Raw genomic sequence first — 19,371 nt, forward strand, 5'->3', positions numbered from 1 at the left:
AAAACGGACGTTTTTTCGGGAGCAGTGATTTTAATAATGCTTAAAGTGAAACAATAAAAGTGTAATATCCCTTTAAATTTCGTACCTGGGGGGTGTCTATAGTATGCCTGTAAAGGGGCGCATGTTTCCCGCGTTTAGAACAGTCTGACAGCAAAATGACATTTCAAAGGAAAAAATGTCATTTAAAACTACTCGCGGCTATTAATGAATTGCCGGTCCGACAATACACATAAAAGTTCATTGATTAAAACGGCATGGGAATTCCCCACAGGGGAACCCCGAACCAAAATTTAAAAAAAAATGATGTGGGGGGGTCCCCCTAAATTCCATACCAGGCCCTTCAGCTCTGGCATGGATATTAAGGGGAACCCCCGCCAAAATTAAAAAAAAAAAAAATGGCGTGGGGTCCCCCTCAAAATCTATACCAGACCCTTCAGGTCTGATATGGAATTTAAGGGGAACCCCGTGCCAAAATTTAAAAAAAAATGGCGTGGGGTCCCCTAAAAATCCATACCAGACCCTTATCCGAGCACGCAACCTGGCAGGCCGCAGGAAAAGGGGGGGGACGAGAGAACGCCCCCCCTTTTGAACCGTACCAGGCCACATGCCCTCAACATTGGGAGGGTGCTTTGGGGTAGCCCCCCAAACACCTTGTCCCCATGCTGATGAGGACAAGGGCCTCATCCCCACAACCCTGGCCGGTGGTTGTGGGGGTCTGCCGGCGGGGGGCTTATCGGAATCTGGAAGCCCCCTTTAACAAGGGGACCCCCAGATCCTGGCCCTCCCCCCGTGTGAAATGGTAAGGGGGTACCCCTACCATTTCACAAAAAAACTGTCAAAAATTTTAAAAATGACAAGAGACAGTTTTTGACAATTCCTTTATTTAAATGCTTCTTCTTTCTTCTTTCTTCTTTCTTCTATCTTCCTTCGGTTTCTTCCTCCATCGTCTTCTGGTTCTTCTGGTTCTTCTGGTTCTTCCTCCGGTGTTCTCGTCTGGCATCTTCCTCCGCGGCGTCGGCGTCTTCTTCTCCTCGGGCTGCTCCACATCCATGATGGCATGGAGGGAGGCTCCGGCTGTGTGACGCTTCTCTCTTCATCTTCTTCTCTTCATCTTCTTCTCTTCATCTTATTTTCGGGCCGCTCCGCATCCATGATGGCATGGAGGGAGGCTCCCGCTGTGTGATGCTTCTCCTCTTCTGACGTTTCTTAAATAACGGGGGGGGGGCGGGGCCACCCAGTGACCCCGCCCCCTCTGACGCACGGTGACTTGACGGGACTTCCCTGTGGTGTCACGGGGAATGCCGTGCGTCAGAGGCGGACGGGGTCACCGGGTGCCCCCCCCGTTATTTAAGAACCGGCAGAAGAGGAGAAGCGTCACACAGCGGGAGCCTCCCTCCATGCCATCATGGATGCGGAGAGGCCCGAAAAGAAGATGAAGACAAGAAGATGAAGACAAGAAGAAGAGAGAAGCGTCACACAGCGGGAGCCTCCCTCCATGCCATCATGGATGCGGAGGAAAAGGGAAGAAGACGCCGACACCGCAGAGGAAGAACCAGAAGAACCAGAAGAAGAAGATGGAGGAAGAAACCAAAGGAAGATAGAAGATAGAAGAAAGAAGAAAGAAGAAGGATTTAAATAAAGGAATTGTCAAAAACCGTCTCTTGTCATTTTTAACATTTTTGACACTTTTTTAGTGAAATGGTAGGGGTGCTTTTGTACCCCCTTACCATTTCACATGGGGGGAGGGCCGGGATCTGGGGGTCCCCTTGTTAAAGGGGGCTTCCAGATTCCGATAAGCCCCCCGCCGGCAGACCCCCACAACCACCGGCCAGGGTTGTGGGGATGAGGCCCTTGTCCTCATCAACATGGGGACAAGGTGTTTTGGGGGGCTACCCCAAAGCACCCTCCCAATGTTGAGGGCATGTGGCCTGGTACGGTTCAGGAGGGGGGGCGCTCTCTTGTCCCCCCCTTTTTTCCTGCGGCCTGCCAAGTTGCGTGCTCGGATAAGGGTCTGGTATGGATTTTTGGGGGGACCCCACGCTGTTTTTTTTTTTATTTTGGCGCGGAGTTCCCCTTAAAATCCATACCAGACCTGAAGGGTCTGGTATAGATTTTGAGGGGGACCCCATGCCATTTTTTTTTTAAATTTTGGCCGGGGTTCCCCTTAATATCCATACCAGACCTGAAGGGCCTGGTATGGAATTTAATTAAATTAAATTAAATTTTGGTTCGGGGTTCCCCTGTGGGGAATTCCCATGCCGTTTTTATCAATGAACTTTTATGTGTATTGTCGGACCGGCAATTCAGTAATAGCCACGAGTAGTTTAAATTACTTTTTTTCCTTTGAAATGTCATTTTGCTGTCAGACTGTTCTAAACATGGGAAACATGCGCCCCTTTACAGGCATACTATAGACACCCCCCAGCTACGAAATTTAAAGGGATATTACACTTGTTTCACGTTAAGCATTATTAAAATCACTGCTCCTGAAAAAACGTCCGTTTTTAAAACTTTTTTTGCATTGATTCATGTCCCCTGGGGCAGGACCCAGGTCCCCAAACACTTTTTATGACAATACCATGAATATAACCCTTTAAAATTAGCACTTTTGATTTCTCCCATAGACTTTTAAAGGGTGTTCCGCGGCATTCGAACCCCAAATTGTTCGCTGTTCGGCGAACTTGCGAACAGCCGATGTTCGAGTCGAACATGATTTCGACTCAAACTCGAAGCTCATCCCTACTCTCTAAATACAATCTTTTAGCCAGCTTTCTATTCGTTTACAAACTGAATTTTCAAAGCCTGTAAAGTGATTTTAAACCTTGTTTTCCTGCTTTTTTCCTTTTTCTTTTCATTAAAATTTTTATTGTTTTTGCAGAAAATCGGCATAACAGCAGAATTAACATTGAGGTCACATTGTCAAACTTTGATCTTCATATTGACATACAGGTGATACAGCAAGGAATAACAGATTTAGAAATGAGCTTGTTTTGCTTTCTGTTAGTAACTTACATTAGCCTAAAGTATAGTCTAAATTAGGAAGACATTGTTGCCTCGCCTCGCTCCAGACACCCCTAAAGGGATCAGGCTGTGTTCAGTGTGGGGCGGAGGCACATCCGCTCATATCCCTTTTAGTCCCATAATGTTTTCCTAGTGATGAGACTAATACCGCGTACACAAGAGAGGACTTTTCGACCGGACTGGTCCGACGGACCGAGTTCGGCAGAGAATTCGATCGTGTGTGGGCTTCATCGGACCTGCAGCAGACTTTTTCGGTCGAAAATCTGACGGACTTTAGATTTGGAACATGTTTCAAATCTTTACGTCGGAACTCCGCCGGACCCAGTTCCTATTGAAAAGTCCGCTCGTCTGTATGCTAGTTCGGCGGACAAAAACTGACGCTAGGGCAGCTATTGGCTACTGGCTATCAACTTCCTTATTTTGGTTCGGTTGTACGTCATCACGTACGAATTCGTCGAACTTTGGTGTGATCATGTGTAGGCAAGTCCGTTCATTGGGAAAGTCCCTTGGAAGTCCGCTGAAAGTCCGTCGGATAGTCCATCGGACCAGCCCGGTCGAAAAGTCTGCTCGTGTGTACGCAGCATTAAATATCTCAGGGCCCCAAGGGGACCATTCCTGTGATGTACCTTGACCTCTAAAGTAAATGCAGATCCGGAAAACGGTTGGTTCTTAGTAGGTCTTAAGGACCTTATCATGAGGTAAATAACCGGTGTCCTAATGTTAAGACTTCAGAAGGTAAGAAGAGAAAAGAGTAGAAAAAGGAAAGAAAAGAGGTGAGGAGGAGCTTCCAGCCTGTGAGATGCCAGTCCCAGTGTTCAGCGGCCAGTGGTGCCAGGTATTAGGGAAATGCCCATGTATTGGGCCCAAGGTTCCCATATCGCTTTGAACTGTAAGGTGCTTACCAATTTTTCTTGGGCCATTATCCACAAAATCTTTCTTTTCATGGCTAATAGAGAGACCTTGGGTAGTTTCCAGGCTTTGGCTATAGTAATTTTGCCTCTGTCAGGATGAACAAGATTAGTTTGAGAGTGAGTTTAGGAATACTTGGAACGAATCCGTTAAGCAAGGCTATTGATGGCGTTTGGGGGATTGCACAGCTTGTGACCCTGAGAATAAGTTGGAAGACGTTGTTCCAGAACCCTCTGAGTCTAGGGCATTCCCACCAGATGTGAAGCATAGTACCTAAACTCTGGCAGCCTCTGAAGCACAAAGGTGAGGAGGATGTAAACATTGACGCCAATCTGGTCAGGACCAGATACCATCGCATGAAGATTTTGATATTGGCTTCCATGAGTGAGGCATTGAAAATGCCTTTGATTGATTGGGCAAAGGACTTGTGCCAATCCTCCAATTCCTATGTGGTCTGGAGGTATTTTTCCCAAGCTAGCATGTAAGGCAGTTTGTTGGTATTTCTAGCAAGTGACGCATAGATTATAGAAATCCCTCCCCTCTGCTCCATGGCCTGACCACACCAGCGTTCCTAATCTGTGAACGCTGGAGGATTAGGTTTATTTTTCCACGTGGAATGAATGAAACGGGAGATTTGGTGGAATCTGAATTTTTCCGTGGAGGGGATCTCCAGCTCCTTTTCGAAATGTCTAAGGGGTAACGGGCCTGTGCAGGAGAAGAAATGTCAGATGCGGTACACCCCATTGTCTAGCCACTATTTTGAAGGCTTTGATGTTCATGCCTGGTTGAAATAGTGGGTTATGGAATATATGGGCTAGTGGTTTGGTATCAGAGACCAGGGAGGGAAGTTTTCTCAGCGAGTCCCACAAGGAGAGTGAGTGTGAGAGGGTCGGGGAAAGGATAGGGGGTCTGCTTTTGGATGGACACCATAGCAGGTAGTCTAGGGTAAATGTAAGTACTGCCTGTCTCTCTATGGCTACCCAATCTGGTTTTTCAACTTTGAGGTATATAGTGGATAATTGCGCTAAGCATGCAGCTTGGTAATACCATAGAAGATTTGGCAGGCCCAGCCCTCCTTGAGTGGGAAGATTGAATAAGTTGCGTTGTGAAAAGCGGGGACCTTTCTTATTCCATATGAACTTGGTGATCTTTCCCTGAAAGGCTTTAAGGTGGTCCCCTCTAATAGGGATAGGTAGGGAGCGAAACAAATATAGTAACCTAGCTAGGAGGGTCATCTTAACCGAGTTAATTCTACCCATCCAAGGCATATTATGTGGCGTCCCACTCCTGAGGTCTGATTCTAGCTTTAGTACATTGGGGGGGTAATTTGCTTGATATAGGCGTTCAACCTCAGATGTGAGGTTGAGCCCCAAGTATTTGATGGAGGTGTGACTCCATTTGAATCTGTAGGTGTCCTGTAGGTGGGAGACAAGGGAGTGTGGCAGTGATACATTTAAAGCTTGAGACTTGGTCATATTCACTTTTAGATTAAGTGACATAAGTTGGGAAGAGAGGAGGCTGGGGAGGTTATAAAGAGCAGCAAATCGTCTGCAAACAGGGAGCATTTGTGGGTTGTTCTGCCGCACTGAACTCCCCCGATATCCGGGTGTGTGCGAATGGCTAGTGATTAAATCATCATGGCGAATATCAGAGGAGACAGTGGACAACCCTGGCGCGTGCCCCTGGCTATCTTAATCGGATTTGAGTAGAACCCCTGAAGTCTAACCATGGCTTTTGGCGCAGAGTATAATGCTTCTAGGATCCCCATAAAGTTCGAACCGAATCCCCAGCGCTGTAAAACCGCAAAGAGATGAGCCAGGAAATGGAACTGAAGGCCTTCTGAAGGTCCAACGATAATAGCATACCCTCTTGTTTGTTTCCCCCCTCCCATCCTGATTACAATATCGAGATTAGGTCTACCGCTCTTCGCAATTGGTCAGGGCCCTACCATCCTGGGATAAAGCCTACCTGGTCCTTGTGAATATATTGACCTATAAATGCCACCAGACGGTTTGCTAATACTTTGGTTAAGATTTTTAAGTCAATGTTAATTAAAGAAATGGGTCTATAGTTCCCCATCATTCCTATATCTTTTTCAGGTTTGGGTATTACGGAGATGTATGCCAAATTCAGTTGGTTTCCTAACGGGGTTCCATTTAGCTTTGAGTTGCAAAAGCTAGCGAGGTATGTGGTTAGGGTTTCAGCAAATGTTTTATAGTAGGGCATTGAGAATCCATCTGGCCCTGGCGCTGTCCTCCTTTTCAATTTTTTAATAACGCAACCTCCTCAGATGTGATGAGTGCTTCTAGTTCTGCTCTGTGATTTTCACTTAAAGCTGGGAGGTGTAATTCATCCAGGAATGATTCTATTTGTGTAATGCCCTGTATACACGGTCGGATTTTCAGATGGAAAAAGTGCGATCGGATTGTGTTGTCGGAAATTCCAATTGTGTGTGGGCTCCATCGGACTTATTCCGTCGAAATTTCCGACACACAAAGTTTGAGAGCAGGATATAAAATTTTCCGACAACAAAATCCAATCGGTTAAATTCCGATCGTGTGTACACAAATCCGATGCACAAAGTGCCACGCATGCTCAGAATAAATTAAGAGACAAAAGCTATTGGCTACTGCCCTGTTTATAGTCCCGACGTATGTGTTTTACGTCACCGCTTTCAGAACGATCGGATTTTCCGACAACTTTGTGCGACCGTGTGTACGCAAGACAAGTTTGAGCCAACATCCGTCGGAAAAAATCCATGGATTTTCTTGTCGGAATGTCCGATCAATGTCCGATGTGTACAGGGCATAAGATTCGTGTTTGTATCCGCTCTGTGCAGATCATTATAAAAGTCCTGGAAGGCCTGCATTATGCACTGTGGATTCAGGGTGAGGGTGCCATCTGCCTGTCTAATTTTTGGTAAGGAGTACGATTTATGTCTAGGGGAGAGTTTGGAGGAGAGCATGGGCCCTATTTTGTCCTTTCGCTGATTGAACTTGGCCCCCGTCCATCTGTTTTTGTCAGCTTTTGCTATAAGACCCAAGTTTAGAGCTACTCAAGCTGTGTCAAGAATGGCCATAGGGACACTCGTGGGGTCTCTTTTGTGTTGTTTGCTTAAACTGGTGAATTCATTCTTGAGCCTCTCTATTTCTCCCAACCTTCCCCTTTTCTTTTGTGCAGCAATCTGTATGAGCATGCCCCGAATGTAGTGTGTGCCGTCGAGCCCCCCTCATCGGTACAGTGGGTCGATTTTCCCCTGCTCTGTTTGCCAGAGTGATGTGACAGGGGAGAGGCGGGCTGCTGGTGTATCTCACTCCTCGCTCACCCCCTCCCCTTTCCCCTGTCAGCTGAACGGGAGAAGAGAGAGCGGCTCTAATGTAATTGGTTAGCCGCAACGCCGCTCACCTTTCTGTCCGCTCTCCCCATTGGCCACAGCAGAGGGCCAATGAGAAGACACTGAGGGGGGAGCATTATGGGAAATGTAGTCCCGGAAGATGACGCCCCCAGGTGTGTCCACAGCAGTCTACAGCCCCCAGTATGCATGCACTTTGCTGGGGGCCCCAGCAAAAAAAAAAAAAAAGCAGGGGAATTGAGTGCTGAAAAAGAGAGGACTGTGCTGGGGGAAGCCAAAGAAGGAGCCACAATGTACCCGCACCGCCAGAGAGCCACGCTGTACCCGCACCGCCAGAGAGCCATGCTGTACCCGCACTGCCAGAGAGCCATGCTGTACCCGCACAACCAGAGAGAGAGCCACGCTGTACCTGCACCACCAGAGAGAGAGTTTGCTGTACCTGCACCACCAGAGAGAGAGCCACATTGTACCTGCACCACCAGAGAGAGAGCCATGCTGTACCTGCACCACCAGAGAACCACACTGTACCCGCACCACCAGAAAGACAGCCACACTGTACCTGCACCACCAGAGAGCCACTCTGTACCTGCACCACCAGAGAGCCACGCTGTACCTGCACCACCAGAGAGAGAGCCACACTGTACCTGCACCACCAGAGAGCCACGCTGGAGCTGCACCACCAGAGAGCCACGCTGTACCTGCACCACAAGAGAGCCACGCTGTACCTGCACCACCAGAGAGCCATGCTGTACCTGCACCACCAGAGAGCCACGCTGTACCCGCACCACCAGAGAGCCACGCTGTACCCGCACCACCAGAGAGCCATGCTGTCCCCGCACCACCAGAGAGCCACGCTGTCCCCGCACCACCAGAGAGCCATGCTGTCCCCGCACCACCAGAGAGCCACGCTGTACCTGCACCACCAGAGAGCCACGCTGTACCTGCACCACCAGAGAGCCATGCTGTACCCGCACCACCAGAGAGCCACGCTGTACCCGCACCACCAGAGAGCCACGCTGTACCCGCACCACCAGAGAGCCACGCTGTACCCGCACCACCAGAGAGCCACGCTGTACCCGCACCACCAGAGAGCCACGCTGTACCCGCACCACCAGAGAGCCACGCTGTACCTGCAGCACCAGAGAGCCACGCTGTGCCTGCAATGCCAGAAAAGAGAGCCATGCTATACCCACACCACCAGAGAGCCACGCTGTACCCGCACCACCAGAGAGCCACGCTGTTCCTGCACCACCAGAAAGCCACACTGTACCCGCACCACCAGAGAGAGAGCCACGCTGTACCCACACCACCAAAGGGGGAGAAAGTCAGAGCCACTGCCAGGGTACAGACATGCTACACTACTGACCAGAGTGGACCTGGGCAACCCAGAGTGAGCGAACAACCAGCGGGAGGGATCACTGCTGTGGTATCGCTGGGTCTGGTAAGAGGGCCTGTTGGCCATTATTCATTACTGTTCCTAGGGCTATTAGGAAGTGTCTAACCTGCCTCTAGGCCTTATTGACCTCTGGCCCAAAAATAGGGGGGGGGGCACCATTTTTACCACACCAGGTGACACCAACCCTAGTGACATCAATGCTTTAGTCTTAGTAGCAGGACTGACTGAGTGGGTACCGTCAGCACTTTCTGCTTACCATCTCCAAGCTGTCACCTCTGATTATTGGTGAATGCCTGTCTCTCTGGCTCCACCTCCACTCGCCCCCAAGCCGGGAGTCCGTGCACATTGCTGCTGACTGTGGGAATATCTCACTCATGCAAATGCGAGTGAGATATCGAGAGAAAGGATTTGGAGTGAATATTTTCAGGCAGCTAAAGAGGCCCATGATGTTTGCGCCAACTCTATGTGAACTAGCCAATCCCAGCTTTGCCTGCGCTGGCAGCCTCACCCAAAGTCCTGTGGACACACACACTGTGCTGTGATGGAAGTATGGACGGTGTGCAGCAGGTGGCAAATTAGAGGACACACACTCCTCACCACCTATTTTAACCCTCTGAATCGAGGGTCGGCAACTTATTGACTGCAATCTACCCATCAATTACGGCCAGGTGACAGGTAGATCGGCGATTCTGCTTTGCCTACCCCCAGACCGCTCCTCCCACATTGCAGAGCAGCGCATGGAAAAGACTACCTAGTATGCTGCACTGATCCAGGCCAGCTCTTCTATCACGTCCATCTCAGGCGCTTGTGTGTGACAATACATGGGATGGATGAGAAAGGAGGGCTGACCAGGATCAGAGCGCCAGGAGAAAGAAGAGTCATTTGTCCACAGCAGTTCCTTTCTCTGCACTTGAGGAAATTGACTGCTTTCCTGTAAACCCTGTACACGCATATCACTGCTCTACTAGCTAACCTCATCCTCTGCCCTCTTACTGTCACCATCCACAGCCTTACCAACTGACACCAACCACAGCCTTACTAACTGACACCACCCACAGTCTTACTAACTGACATCATCAACAGTCTTACTAACTGATATCATCCACAGTCTTACTAACTGACACCATCCACAGCCTTACTAACTGACACCATCCACAGCCTTACTAACTGACACCATCCACAGTCTTACTAACTGACACCATCCACAGTCTTACTAACTGACACCATCCACAGTCTTACTAACTGACACCACCCACAGTCTTACTAACTGACGCCAGCCACAGTCTTACTAACTGACACCACTCACAGTCTTACTAACTGTCACCAACCACAAACTTACTAACTGACACCGTCCACAGTCTTACTAACTGACACCATCCACAGTCTTACTAACTGACACCATCCACAGTCTTACTAACTGACATCATCCACAGCCTTACTAACTGACACCATCCACAGCCTTACTAACTGACACCATCCACAGTCTTACTAACTGACACCATCCACAGTCTTACTAACTGACACCACCCACAGTCTTACTAACTGACACCAGCCACACGGACACCATCCACAGCCTTACTGACTGACATCATACTCTGTCCTACTAACTGACACTATCCACTGTTAGTGGATAGCATGACACCGTCCACTGCCCTACTGACACCATCCACTGCTCTCTTGACCTCTATAATCTGTCCTACAAACTGCTGACTCCTGTACTCTGCCCTGCCTAGTACTGGCCTCTGTACACTGCCCAACCTTTACTGACCTCTACACACATTCCTACCTATGACTTACCTCTACACACCACCCTACCTATGACTGACCTCTATACACCACCCTATCTATAGTAAAAAAGAGAATCAGACAGTGCAAAACCAATCCTAACAAAAAGCAGCTGAACACTGAAGGTCAATATAAAACAATCCTTAGGTCAAGCTTGAATAAAAAAGCAGTGCAGCGCTCATACTCTGGGACCTTTTTGTTATTTTGTATAATTAGTGGTTACATTTGATCGCTGCTTTTTTATTCAACCACCCTATCTATGACTGACCGCTATACCATGCCACGGAATTAGGCCTGAAACTAGTTGCTCACTGAAGTCAACTTTTAAGGTAGGCTAACTTTATATTTTTACAATAACATTAGTTTTTTTATAATTCTCAAGTAGATCTCCACCTCTCAAATGTTGCCCACCCCTGCTCTAAATTCTGCATCACCCCGGTTGTGGGGAACTTGTAGCGTAGACCCTTTTATTTAACTGGGTTGTGTTTTGTGAGTGGTAGTGCAGGTTTGTGGGGACCCCAGTGCATTAATTTGCCCAGGGGGCCACAATGCTATTAAGATGACCCATGGATTGGTTTAGCGTCCAGTGGGAAGTATGTTGTCTAGATGCGTCTCTGCGCATTGCTAATAGAACCATTGAGTGATCCAACCAGGGCACGTCCAAGATAGTGGATTTAATTGCTGGTATGTGAGGTGTGGAGAGGTGTGGAGAGTAGGATATGGTCGATACTCGAATATGACTGGTGTGGGTTTGAGAAGTGTGTAAAGTGCCGATTGGTAGGGTTTAGTTCCCTCCATATGTATGCTAAGCCGTATTGGAATAATATTCTCGCTATTTGAACACTTGCTTTACCGGGCCTAATCATTTGTGTTTTGAGGGGTTTAGTCTTGTCAAGGCCTGAGTCAAAAGCCATATTGGAGTCACCTCCCAGGATTGTGATGTCCTCCGTTAGAGGTCCTAGGGTTTGAAACATTCGCTGAAAGAATTTCATGTGTTCTCTGTTAGGGGCGTAGTATGATATGAAAGAGTATTGACGGTCATTTAGAGTTCCTTTTACCAGGAGGAATCTTCCCTCTGGGTCTCCGTGTACCAACTGTGGGGTAAATTTGCAGTGTTTAGAGATTAAGATCGCTACTCCCTTCGTTTTGTCCTCAGCATTTGCCAGGAAGAACTGGGGGAAGTGTGCATGGAGGAATGAGGGGGTGTATTGTGCTGGGAAGTGGGTCTCCTGCAGGAGGACTCAATGTGGCGGGATCGGTATACCTGAAAGGCTTTCCGTCTTTTTACGGGTGAATTTAACCCCTGTGCGTTATGAGAAATTATTCGTAGGGGAGAGGTTGCTATATTGTCATTAGCCATGTTGCAGACAGAGATGATCGCTAATCGTTCTATGGTCACTTACTTTGTCCCAGAGAGGAGATGAGGAGAAGTTGGTTGGTAGCTGGGCTGTCGGGGCTTCCAAGGCCACTTTGCAGTGAGATAGCATCAGTAGGCTGGGTGAAAAAGAGAAGAGTTTAGCAAAGAGATAGGAGAAGAGGAAGTACAACCCCTGGCAAAAATTATGGAATCACCAGTCCCTGAGGATGTTCCTTCAGTTGTTTATTGTTGTAGAAAAAAAGTAGATCACAGACATGGCCAAAAACTAAAGGCATTTCAAATGGCAACTTTCTGGCTTTAAGAAACACTAAAAGAAATCAAGAAAAATAATTGTGGTGGCCAGTAACAGTTAGATTTATAGAACAAGCACAGGGAATAAATTATGGAATCACTCAATTCTGAGGAAAAAATTATGGAATCATGAAAAACAAACAAACAAAATAACACTCCAACACATCACTAGTACTTTGTTGCACCACCTCTGGCTTTTATAACTGCTTGCAGTCTCTGAGGCAATGACTTAATGAGTGATAAACAGTACTCTTCATCAATCTGGCTCCAGCCTTCTCTGATTGCTGTTGCCAAATCATCTTTGCAGGTTGGAGCCTTGTCATGGACCATTTTCTTTAACTACCACCACAGATTTTCAATTGGATTGAGATCCGGACTGTTTGCAGGTCATGACATTAACCTTATGTGTCTTTCTTCAAGGAATTTTTTCACAGTTTTTGCTCTATGGCAAGATGCATTATCATCTTGATAAATGATTTCATCATCCCCAAACATCCTTTCAATAGATGGGATAGGAAAAGTGTCCAAAATTTCAATGTAAACCTGTGCATTTATTGAAGATTTAATGACAGCCATCTCCCCAGTGCCTTTATCTGACATGCAGCCCCATATCATAATTGACTGTGGAAGTTTGCATGTTTTCTTCAGACAGTCATCTGCATAAATCTCATGGGAACGGCACCAAACAAAAGTTCCAGCATCATCACCTTGCCCAATGCAGATTCGAGATTCATCACTGAATATGACTTTCATCCAATCATCCACAGTCCACGATTGCCTTTCCTTAGCCCATTGTAACTGTTTTTTTGTGTTTAGGTGTTAGAGATGGCTTTCTTTTAGCTTTTCTGTATGTAAATCCCATTTCCTTTAGGCGGTTTCTTACAGTTCGGTCACAGATGTTGACTCCAGTTTCCTCCCATTTGTTCCTCATTTGTTTTGTTGTACATTTTCTGTTTTCATTGCTTTAAGTTTTCTGTCTTGACGCTTTGATGTCTTCCTTGGTCTACCAGTATGCTTGCCTTTAACCACCTTCCCATGTTGTTTGTATTTGGTCCATGTTTTAGACGCAGCCGACTGTGAACAACCAACATCTTGTGCAACACTGCGTGATGATTTACCCTCTTTACCTACATACTAACAAGCAGATTTAATCTGATGCAGGTGTTAGTGTTTGTAATGAAAATTTACAGGGTGATTCCATAATTTTTTCCTCAGAATTGAGTGATTCCATAATTTATTCCCTGTGCTTGTTCTATAAATCTAACTGTTACTGGCCACCACAATTATTTTTCTTGATTTCTTTTAGTGTTTCATAAAGCCAGAAAGTTGCCATTTGAAATGCCTTTAGTTTTTGGCCATGTCTGTGATCTGCTTTTTTTCTACAACAATAAACAACTGAAGGAACATCCTCAGGGACTGGTGATTCCATAATTTTTGCCAGGGGTTGTATAATTTCAGTAACATGAGAACAGTGGGGCCTATAACTGGCCCAAATGAAAAGAGGGGAAAGGCTCCCTTCCTTCATTCAGAACAAATATTTTTGTATAGCCCTATAGGGGTATTTTCTTACCACACAGAGTTGAAAAAAACATGTCTGAGTGGCAGGAGGAGGTGCAAGCCGTCTGACCCAGCCCTGAACAGCATAGAAAAAACTTTAACATGAACTTATGCGGAAACAACACTACAGGTCCTTCCTTTGTCTGAGCAGTCTGGAAGGTCCAGGTGAGAGAGACTGAAAGGGTGGAGGGTAATGTGATTGATAGGGGAGGCTTGGGGTGTTGGTTAGTTATTGTGGGGGGAGCTGGGGCAAAAACCCCTAAACTTGTCAACAACAACAATCTTGTAAACTGGTGTCGAGGTTCATCCTTGAGATTAAAGAGTTCTCAAGCAGAGAGTCTGGCCTGGTAAGAAATAATCAATTAGAGCGAGGTTACTCAGATCAGGGGGGTAAGTTATCCCTGACTCTCTTGGGCTTGGCTTTTCCCCATAGTGGTGAGGTGGGGCTCGTTGGGGTGGGATGTTTGGATGACTACTGCTGCGTATTTGAAGTGTCCATCCCAGACTCCTGGTGATGAGTTTGAAGTCCAGGAGTAATCGTTCGCTGTCCGGGAAGCTGTGGATTGCATGTTGTTTACCCTTATAGGAGAAGTTTAGGGCGAAGGGGAATGCCCAGCGATGTTTAATGTCCCTCTTAGTAAGGGTGAAGAGGATGGGCTTTAGGAACCTCCTTTTCTGAATGGTGAACGGGAGATATCCGCGAATATCTGGATAGCTTGTCCCTGGAACTGGAGTTGGTCTTGTTGACGAGATCTTTATATCACTTCTTCCTTGATGGAATAAATGTGGGGTTTTACCACAATGTCCCTGGGAGTTCCGCCCTTCCTGGGTGGGCCCAGGGATCTATCCAGTTCCAGTTTATGTACCGGAACAGAGGGTATAAGGGTTTTGATAACATCCTGTACTACTGACTGGATATCATTAATGGATTTGGGTAGCCCCCTGATCCTAAAATTGTCTCTCCTCGAACGATTCTTAAGGTCGTCGATCCGGGCATGGGCAGTATCAAGTTGCTCCTGAAGAAAGTGTAAATGGTCTGTATTTTGATTGGCCCTGGAAATAGTAACATCCAATTTATGTTCTATAGTTTCAATTCTTGCGCCCAGGTTCTGGAAATCAGACTGAATGTCTCCGGTGATTCTGTCTGCCGTTTGGGTCAGTCCCTTATCCAGCAGCTCTGAGATTTTGGAGAATCGATGATCGATGCACGCCAATATACATCAGCACAATGGCATCGGTGGGTATATGGCGTACCTGTAAGTCCCCTTTAAGAAGCGGGGATAGCAGGCACATGTGCGCGCCCACCGCGTACAGCAGGACCGTGCCTGCGAGACCGACGGACTCGATGTCCGCCGGTCTCTCAGCGATCGTGTCACGGAGCCGCAGAACGGGGAAGTGCCTATGTAAACAAGGCATTTCCCATTCTGCCTTGTGTCATAACAGAGATCACTGCTCCCTGTCATCCCCCCACAGTTTAAATCACTCCCTAGGACACCCTTAACCCCTTCATCGCCCCCTAGTGGTTAACCCCTTCCCTGCCAGTGTAATTAACACAGTAATCAGTGCATTTTTATAGCACTGATTGCTGTATAAATGACAATGGTACCAAAATAGTGTCAAAAGTGTCTGATGTGCTCACCATAATGTCGCAGTCCCAATAAAAAATGCAGATCGGAGCTAGCATTACTAATAAAAAAAATAAAAATAAAAATGCCATAAAACCATTCCCTATTTTGTAGACGCTATAACTTATGCGCAAACCAATCAATATATGCTTATTGCGATTTTTTTTTTTTTTTTTTTTTTTTTTTTTTACCAAAAATATGTAGAAGAATACATATCAGCCTAAACTGAGGAAAAAAACTGTTTTTATATATATTTTGGGGGGATATTTATTAAAGCAAAAAGTAAAAAATATTGCATTTTTTTCAAAATTGTCGCTCTTTTTTTGTTTATAGAGCAAAAAATAAAAATCACAGAGGTGATGAAATACCACCAAAAGAAAGCTCTATTTGTGGGAAAAAAAGGACGACAATTTTGTTTGGGTGCAACGTCGCATGACCGCGCAATTGTCAGTTAAAGCGACGCAGTGCTGAATTGCAAAAAGTGCTCTGGTCAGAAGGGGGTAAAATCTTCCGGGGCTGAAGCGGTTTTAGGTGACATCAAGGGCTGATTCGTTTGTGGCTGGGCTGGAGCCTGGGTGTGTGGGGGTTAATTCCAGCGGGGCAGTCCATAGGGCCCCATGGAGCGCTCCATGAGGGACACTTTGGACGCTGGTGATGGAGTGTGGCCAGTATCTACAGTGCCTGGTATCTGGGGGGTGCAGGAAAGGGTCGCAGGTGTCAGCACTTGCCTGGTTGCTGCTGAGTCCTCTGCGGTCTGGTCTCGTGCCTGAGATGCGGCCGCCATCTTGGATATGTCCCGGTTATCTAGGGACTCAAACTCTCCTGGCGTTCCCCCCGGCATGTACCGGGTCTCCCCTTCTTTCCCCCATTACTGGTGGGGTTCCTGCAGGCTGCTCTTTGCGGCTATTGTGGCTGTGTGGTCAGCGCATTGCAGAGCTCCGGGCTTATGCCACCATCTTGGGAGTCTCTGCGCATGCGCCTCGCCTTTTGTTTTTATAATAAACATGTCATACTGACCTGCTCTCGAGTCCCCCACTGGTGCTCCTTCTCTTCGGCAAGTACCCCCATAGCAAGCAGCTTGCTATGGGGGCACCCGTGTGGGCTCAATCTCGAGCCACGCTGCCTGCATCCATAGTCACAGACAGGGTGGCTCAGCCCCACCCCCCGCTCCCTCGTCACAGGATTTAATTAACAACAGCAGGAGACAATGACTCCTGCTGCTGCTCTCTCTGTCTTGTGAGGAGAGAGAGAGTGGAGCTAGCTGCTGCTCTTAGGCACAGAGCTCAATTGAGATTGGGCCCTGCTAAGTATTTAGGGGGTGGGGGGATCCTTATCACTGAAAGTTTTCTACCTTAATGCAGAGAACGTTTGAAGGAAAAAAACCTCAAGCATTTAGAACGACTTTAACTTTTGCTGTGTGTGGGGAACTGTGTCAAATGCTTTGGCAAAAAGGAAACTATGTCCACAGCCAATTCTTTGCCTTTTTTCCCTTACCTCCTCATAAAAAGAAATCAGATTTATTTGACAACAGTTTTTCGTGAATCCATGCTAACTATTGCCTAAAATATTTTCTAGCAAAAATTTTTATCAAACTCTCAAGTGTCTTCCCAACTATAGAAGTTAAACTAGCCGGTCTTCAGTTACTTTCTTTAACCCTTTTTTACAGACAGGCACGACATTGAATTACATCAATCAAGTGGCACCATGCCAGCCATTAAAGAATGTCTTAAAATTAGAAACAATGGCTTCAATATAACAGATCATCTCTTTGAAGACCCTTGAGTGTAATGCCCCGTATACACGATCGGACATTGATCGGACATTCCGACAACAAAATCCATGGATTTTTTTCGACGGATGTTGGCTCAAACTTGTTTTGCATACACATGGTTGCACAAAGTTGTCGTAATTTTCGATCGCCAAGAACGCAGTCACATACACCACGTACGACGAGACTATAAAAGGGCAGTTCAGAACCAAGCGCGGCACCCTTTGGGCTCCTTTTTCTAATCTTGTGTTGATAAAAGTTTGGTGAGAGACGATTCACGCTTTTTCAGACTCGTGGCTTTCAGATCGTTTTCTGCTGTTCAGTTTGTGCTTGTGGGTTTGTATCTGATCTTCAGTGCGTGCAGCGAGTACAATTGACTTGTCATTGTGTTCTTGTTCGTTTGTTACTGATTTTCAGGTCGCTCTTCACAGGCCTTGCTGTTCTTCAGTGCGTTCTGTTACTTTGTTCTGAGCAGCCGACCATTTTCTAGCCATGTTGCGTGTACGTACTCATCGTAGAGTTCGTGCTGTGCGGGGGGTTGGTGTTGGGGTCCTGACCTTGACAAAAGCCCAGTCCATGAACAGGGTGGGGAGGAGTTCATGGACCAAGAATTGGTTGCTCCAGCCTAACTAGTTCTGTCACATGCCTTTGCTCCGTGAGATCCGTGAGAATAATCCTGATGATTTCAGGAACTTTCTCCGGATGACGGACCCCGTATTTCACTGTTCGTTGGCTTTGCTGACCCCCTATACCAGCAGGCAGGATACCTGCATGAGGCAAGCCATCACTCCGGAGCAGAGGCTAGTCGCCACTCTGTGGTACTTGGCGACGGGGAGAAGCTTGCAGGACCTCAAGTTCTCGACAGGCATCTCCCCCCAGGCTCTGGGGATCATTATCCCAGAGACCTGTTCTGCCATCATCCAGGTCCTGCAGAAGGACTATATTAAGGTAGGATTTTTATCCTTTAACATCACATTTTATTGTATATAATGTTTGATAATATATTGTATTTCTTTCCATATTCCCTAATTACCATGATTGTAATATGCTGTGAATGCCCCCTTTGTCCTCATGCATGCTTGAATTTTAACTAATTATTTTTTGTCCTTCATACATATTTGCCTTCACTTACCTCCCCAGCATGCTCTCCTGGCCCTATATTCACCTCGTGTAGTCACTTAACAATGTATTTTGTCAGCTCCATAGTAGTGCTTTACCCTAAAAACCCCCTGAAATGTGAAAAATTGTGATGTGTGTTTGAAATTCATGCAGAGTGCCAGAGGCTTTTTTTTGGGGTCCCAAAACCTCCCTCCCCCCAACTGCTAACTCAGCTGATACCAATCCTCTATCTGCTGACTTTGCCAAACCCATACACACTATACCTACCTCTTTTGTGGTCAGATTTATGGATGAATTCCCCAAAGCATGTAGTACAAGGACCTGCCTGAATACTTTCAAATGGTACTGTTTGAAGTTTTTGTATCCTATTATTATCTTGATAGGTAATATCAGAATGTAAAAATGTGCTCAAATGTGTACAGTGCGTATTTATATCTTTGTATTATGACACTTCTTACCTGTCCAGTGGGCTGCCAATAGTGTAAGTAAGGAGGGGCTGGCCAAAGTAATCCACATTATTTAGACATTCATCTCTCAATGAAGTGTAGAGGGTGACCTGTCCAAAACATCTCCTCCCCCCCGTAAAATTCACAAAATGGCCCAGGGGGGGAATCTGATAGGTGGATCTTTGTCTTTAAATATTCCTTAAAATAAATGTAATACTGATGTTGGCCAAAAATGTTTGTGTCTAATCTGCTTTCCATGTTTATGTGCAAAATGATTAATTTTGTTTTCTTGTATGACTCCACAGTTTCCTTCCAACCCACAGGAATGGCAGACTGTGGCCTCCGACTTTGCCCAGCAGTGGGACTTTCCTAACTGTGGAGGGGCAATTGATGGGAAACACGTCCACATCATCCTACCACCCAACTCGGGGTCATACTATTACAACTACAAGGGGTTCAATAGTATTGTGATGTTGGCAGTGGTGTTGGCTACTTATGAGTTCCCGTATGTGGACGTGGGGAAGAATGGCCGGATGTCAGTTGGTGAAGTCATCGCCCAGACGGAGTTCTACAGGCGTCTCCAGAATGGCAGCTTGGACTTGCCACCTCCAGAAGACAATGTGGAAGGACTCCCATTCGTCTTCATTGCAGATGAAGCATTTGAGCTGGGGGACCATCTTATGCGGCCATTCCCTATGAGGACCCTCACCTGGACCAGAGGGTT

Source organism: Aquarana catesbeiana, linkage group LG01 (genome assembly GCF_042186555.1).
Source record: "Aquarana catesbeiana isolate 2022-GZ linkage group LG01, ASM4218655v1, whole genome shotgun sequence".
Classification (NCBI taxonomy): Eukaryota; Metazoa; Chordata; class Amphibia; order Anura; family Ranidae; genus Aquarana; species Aquarana catesbeiana.